The sequence below is a fragment of the Labeo rohita genome, unplaced genomic scaffold (assembly GCF_022985175.1).
Source record: "Labeo rohita strain BAU-BD-2019 unplaced genomic scaffold, IGBB_LRoh.1.0 scaffold_356, whole genome shotgun sequence".
Taxonomy (NCBI): Eukaryota; Metazoa; Chordata; class Actinopteri; order Cypriniformes; family Cyprinidae; genus Labeo; species Labeo rohita.
Window position 1 is genome coordinate 17,943 of NW_026129274.1, and position 6,722 is coordinate 24,664.

General features: G+C 37.8%; 1 pseudogene; it reads right to left on the reverse strand.

The window, feature by feature from the left end:
• Window positions 1-2,517: 2,517 nt before the first annotated feature.
• On the reverse strand, window positions 2,518-6,035 carry LOC127160471 (C3a anaphylatoxin chemotactic receptor-like; annotated as a pseudogene).
• Window positions 6,036-6,722: the final 687 nt, after the last annotated feature.

Genomic DNA, 6,722 nt, shown 5'->3' on the forward strand with positions numbered 1-6,722 from the left:
ACGTTCCCCATCATCCATTGCGCTTCTCACCTGCATCCAATCAGAGACTATTTATAAGCAAAAGGCAAATGTCATAAACAGTAAAATATTCAAATTTGGATTGATGCTAGTAACAATAGCTATTCTTAGCAGTACTGTACACTGTGTGCAGAATTATTAGGCATGTTGATATTCTGGTCATATTTTTTTTCCAAACACATTTTACCAATTCCAAACCACATCAGTCTTAATAACTACTGTTAATTTTGTGTTTAATCATTTATATGTGATATATAATTGTCCGTGAAGGCTGGAAGTGAAAAACTCCTTATATTCAGGTGTGCAGAATTATTAGGCATGTTTTCGTTTACAGCTAAAATGAGCCAAAAAAGAGATTTAACCCAGACTGAAAAGTCCAAATTATTAAATGCCCATGAGAAGAATGCAATACTAATGCATTACAAGAATTTGCAAAGTTAAGGCTTGACCATTGGACAGTGAAATGCTTGTTGAGTCTGCATGGTCAGAAAAAACAGGTGGAGAAGAACTGCAAAACTGCATGTTAACTGCAAAAGAATTAGGAATTAAGGTGAAGAATTAGGTGTGACACCATCAGGAACCGTTTCCAGTTCTCCAGCGCCACCATTTTCCAGAACTGCAACCTACCTGGAGTCTTCAGAAGTGCAATGTGTCAGGTTCTCAGAGACTTTGCTTGGTAAAAAATCCTAAAAAATGCCCCTGACTTAATAAGAATAACAAGCTGACGTCTTGTGAAATACATGAAGACAGTTTTTTTAATATGCTTTAGAGACAGATAAGTTGAGAGTGACTCTTGAAGGACAAGCATCACATCCTCTTGTGCCTCTGATTCAAGAATTTATCTTCTAAAATCTGGCAGTAAGTTTTGGGAGTTCATTTTAGTCCATCTCTGCAAGTCAGACTTTTCAGGATAAGAGACTAAACATGAACTCCCAAAACTTACTGCCAGATTTTGGAAGATAAATTCTTGAATCAGAGGCACAAGAGGATGTGATGCTTGTCCTTTGCACGCGGGTCTTCGGGCCTGTTTTAGGCTTCTTATTTTTATATTTTAAACATCCACCAAATATGGTGATGGGAAAAAAATCCGCGCTGGTGGAAACACGAGACTTTGTTTTGCTTTCACTTTCGAGACCGGCTCGGAAGGCATTTAGTGTCTCCATCAGCGAGCGCGCCGTCAGCGCAGCTGGAACAGTTCCGCGTTCAAGCGCACGCAATAGGCTAAAGCTTGCCACAAAGCACCGGCAAAAGTTATTACATGAATGTGTCGGGGGGAAATAGTAAGGAAATTTTTGAATTATTCATTAATAAACTAGTGTTTTCTGAGTCAATGTTGCAAGGATGAAGTTGCCGATCCTGACTCGCCATCTCCTCTTTGGATGCGCCTTTAGAGAGAAATGCATCTTTACAGATTACATAATGAAAGAGTTTTTGTTTTCGATTTGCTTCATTTTCGTTAAGTTATAATTTAAAGCTTTCTATAGATATATGTATCATGTCTGTGAGGCATGTATTCGCTGAGTTTCAGTTTTTTATGAAGCGCTCCTGTTGAGACCACGGAAAGCGCATCATGTTTGTTTGACCCTTTACAGTTTGGAATGATGCATTATTCTAGATCTGCATGATAGAAATCAGCAGATATGTCTGCATTCCTCAGTGCTGCAAAAACACGTTGCATAGTTTACCAGATCTTCAGTTGCTTTTGCTTTCGTTTAAGGGTATTTAGCACCTTCTAGTACCTCCGTACAACCGGGCCGGGCCAATTGAAATAGCCATTCAATTTGTAAGTAAATAGGAATGTAGATTACCAGTTGCAAGTGATTTGTTTATATAGTGCTTTTTTTTTTCAAGACTTTGTTTCAATGAAGTTTTACACAAACACAAAATTTTAAAGTTTATAACATCTTAATAGTACATTATAGTCCAAATTTAGCAGTTTAGAGCTGGGCCACAATATACATTGTAAATTGTTTGAGTACAGTCTGCCGTGGGGAAAAAGAGGAAGTTGTTTGATAGGAAGTTACAGCGGTCAGTTTTGTTAGTAACTGTCAGCAAATGTGTCTGTGTCTAAAGATGTAGCTTTTGCTTTTGCTTTTAAAGTGTTATATCTGAATTGTATATTTTAAAAGAGATTTAGCATTGAAATAATTTTTCTTAGACTAAACTAATGTTAGCACAGTGAAACTACTAGGTGAGAAATCTATTCATACAAATTATAAACGATCTCTACTCAAATATTAAAAAAAAAAAATCTAATTACAAGTGAACTGAATGTTTAAATGAACATTACAATAATTATACATATAAACTTTATTATTTTTGCATTTATTGTGTAAAACACTGTTTAAACATAATACACTTTGCTTTTAAGTTAAGTCCATAACACTGGATATGGATATAAATAATGCATAAGTAAAATAAGTTTCTTCATGTCTTCAGCATAGAAACATACAAAACATACCACACATGCCGTTATTACTAACATATTACAAACTTTTTCTAAGCTGATAGTAACCAAAAAAACACACAGGACTCATGAATAAGAGTAAGACCACTTGCTGACTTTGACTTGGTGACTTTTGAAAAATACTTAGAATAGTTTTATAATTGCTCTTAAAATTCTGCCCCATAAAAACATACAGAATGGGGTTCAGACAGCTGTTGAAATACGCAAGAGAGATGGTCAACGGATACACTGCCAAAGCTGCCCAAGAACTTGATTCCTCTCCGTTGCAGCATCTGGACCAATCAGACTGTAACCAGGAGTGAATGACGAGAGGCGAGTGGATCCATTTGCGAGCTTTTCTTCATTAAACAAGACAGACACATGGTCGTACAGGCAGGGTCTAACAACAGTAACAAGAGTGTCAGCTCTTAACGCGATAATCCGAGGGCAGGCCCACAGTCGAAAACATACAGCCAGGCGGGGGATCAAAACACAAAGAACAAAGAACGCTAAACAATAGGAGAAACACAATCAACAATCCGTGATTTGCATGGGGAAAGACCGATTTTATGGTGCTGCTGATTGGTCACATGAGCTGAGGCAATCAGCGTGATACAAGAGATGTAGTCCGATGTCCTACAACAGTCAGAGTGTGATGAAGGGGTGAGAGCGACATCTGGTGGTGAGCGGACAGCAGGACAATGACCAGATTCGTGACACAGACATACAGTTATTTGTTACATTTAACAAATAGTCTTTAAACCCAACAAGCCAGCTATATGCTGGAGTTCTGGAGACAACCCCCTAAAGCAACTAAAACCCCAGAAGGACTCAGTTGCCAGGGCGACCATCTAATAACGAGTTTTATTGTCCCAAAGGAATGCACATTTTCCCATGCTACATTTGACCATAGGAAAGACACAATGCCTATAAAAATGGACTCTTTCCTATTCATTCACAGACAAACCTATCCTTGACCTTCCTATCACACATAGCCCCAGGTCATTGTGTATAGTTTTACTATTATTGCCTTGTAATTTTGTGTTTTTCATTATATTTGTTATGATAGATCTCTAGTGTAGTATAACTTACCTATGCCATGTTTGGTGTCTTTGAATTTATATTTTGATGATCTAAATGATGGTGTATATTATATGTTGATACCTTTGCAACATATTAGTGTTTTAAAAATCCTTAGTAGTTTTGCATCAACTCCCAATCAAATTACATATGCAAAATACCATGCTCACAGACAAAGAGTCGTAAACTTTCCCTCCAAAGGTGAAAGTCGCTATTGGCTCTCGGACCTCCTGGAGGTGTAGCTTCCAGAAATCTTAAAAGCATCATGCACATGCCTTCTCACTCTCTTCGCTTTTCTGCAAAATCCCCAGATTGCTGCCCGCGTGGAGGAACCCACAGGGAGCCTGAGCCGGCACAGGGCGTGCCCGGCGGGCCCGACAGGCCCCAACAGGCCCCAACCTACAGAGCTGTGGCTCTCGACCACATTTTCACTCAACCCTGGAATTCATCTTCATGAAATGTCCTCAAACAGACATTTCTCTCTTCCGTGTTTTTTTTAGTTTCCTCACTCGTCCCACATCAGTGACTCACTTCAGTCAGTCGGGTTTTTTTAGAACCTAAGAGGATGAGGAGGATGAACTAGAACTCGTTGGGACTTCTCTAAGTTGCGCCAGGCCTTGCGGCCTCGTCTTTCCATTCCCCAAAAATCACAGGACTTCAGCTGGGTCCCTCTCAGCTCTTGGTTCTTCTACACCTTCACATGAGAAGAAACTCCCAGTCACCATCGAGTCAGAAAACCTTTGGAGTTCATCACTCTTCGGACCCGGAAACGATTCCAAAACCACCACCGCTCCAAACCAGAGACTTTCACCCGAGACTCCATTCGGACACGTTCAACGACAAAGGCAATGCAAGAATCGTACATCTAACTAAACAAAACAGAGGTTTAGTATAAAAAAAAAGTGCTGTAGACAGCAATGATGGTTTCACTCAGGTGGTTAACTGACTCTTTTCATAGCTCCATTTTCTTGTCTCTCTAATGGCTTTTCACTGACCCTTTCCCCATGTATGAGTGATTTCATGTTTGTCAGTTTAGATTAGTTATGTGTTAGTCCCTCGTTAATAAAACTCTTATGCACAAATTACATGATTTTTAGATTCTGATTCTGCCTTGTAAATTAATGTCCCTTTACGATTCTGATTCAAGCTACATGCGCTAATGCAATGGTACTTTAAGAAAGTTATTTACTGTGGCCAAGAACATAAAGTTTCTTAGAGTTGATATAAAAATTATCCTAATGTTCGCTGGATGAACAGATTAGTTGATGGAAAATTAATTCTGCTACAGTTACTACTGGCAGCTGATATAAATAATTGTAATTAATCATAATTAATTGTAATTATTAATATACATTTCTCTTTTGAGATAAATCGCGACCGTACATTATTATCAAGTCCACTGTGTGATACGGCAACCAGCACAGAAAAAAAGGCCACGATTACAGCCAACATGATGCGAAACGCCCGTCCAGAGTGAAAATGACTCCTGCCTAACTTGCATGCGATGAATCCATAGCATGTTGTGATGCCTATGAGAGGAACCAAAAAGCCAAACACAAGTCTGATGATGCTTAACCTTCCATACATTTTAAAATCGTCTTCATCAGGTAGATCATACAGGCAGTATGTTCTGTCATTTATAGTGTAAGTGTCTCCTAACATCATAAAAGGCAGACTAAGAACTGAAACCAGAACCCAGGCCGCTACACAGGACAGTCGTGCAATTAACAGACTGCGATGATTTTGAGCACAAAACGGTGTGATCACCTGAGTAAACCAATCCAGACTAATCAAGCTCAAGGTGAAAACACTGGCAAACATGGTGATGAGCATAATGAAGAGGAGAATCTTGCACATGATAAATTCATACAGCCAGTGATCATCCAAAGTGCTCTCAGTCACAATCAGCAAAAATTGAGAATCTTCAATCCAGCAACATACAGAACAAATGTGTTCCCAGAAACACTGAGGATCAAGGTCATTTAGTAGAAGACCAGAGAAATCACCTTCATTGCATATTTGAAAATATAATGACAATCCCCCATTGCTAAACTTACTTTTATCGGATATTCCAAAATATCATAATAATCCTCCATTGCTGTGATTGAGCTGAAGTACCTGGTTTATCCTGCTAATTACACACATTATCAGTGTAAAATTATAAATCATATTTAAAGTGTTGTACAAGAAACTTGACGAATAAATGAATATATGATTAATGCATTTAAATTATCAGTAAAGCTGAATTATTATTACAAATATGCAACTAAACAAATACTATTTTAGCATTACTTAACTGTACAAATATTCTTTAAAATCATATACATATCTCTATATAAGCAATCATGACTCACGTTGTGATGATTAGATTCACAGTTATCCTGGTAAATGATTTCTTCTCTAATATTCAAGACTTTATACCACTTCTTCAACTTTATCACTTCATCAGGATCACCAACATTTCAAACATGGTTGAGTTGTGAAACATCATGACCAACTCTAAGTAAACCTGGCTAAGACCTCCCTTCACACAAGGAAAATCACAAATTGAGAAATACTGATGTCAGCTTAAAAATAGCAATTTAAAAAGTAAATAAATGTTGCATTATATAATGTTAATATAATGTATTACTGTTTGTTTGTAATGTAATTTAATGTATGTATTTATATTAATAATATATTAATAGTATAGTAGAGCTGGACAAGGATAGTTTACATTTGGTGATGACCTAAATTATCAGTTAATTGAGATTTCCTATATAGTTGTTACGGAGCGAGGGAGACGGGAAGTGGACGTGTGAGCGTGGCGAGTGAGGTGGAGCATGGGAAAGGTAGTGTACGGGGTGTACTGCGACAGTCTGTGTAATGGCAAGGTGACCTCTGGTGGCGAGTGGACTGGAGATCAGGACCAGACTCGTGACAATAATATTGCTTTATATGTATATGTTTAACAGTTTTTAAAATGTTATTAAATTTGCAAAGTTTCATTTTGAATTTCTTTATTCTTTATGCAAAATAGTTGGTGGTTTGAGTTTTGAACCTGGGAACAAGCTTGTTGTAGTCCCTACCAGCCATTTGTTTTTGGCCTTAAAAAGTGAATTCTGTTAAAGAAAAGATCTCCCTTTGCATTGAACTTTGAGCATCGTAACTTTGCAGATGTTGCTTCTGCTCAAACAGC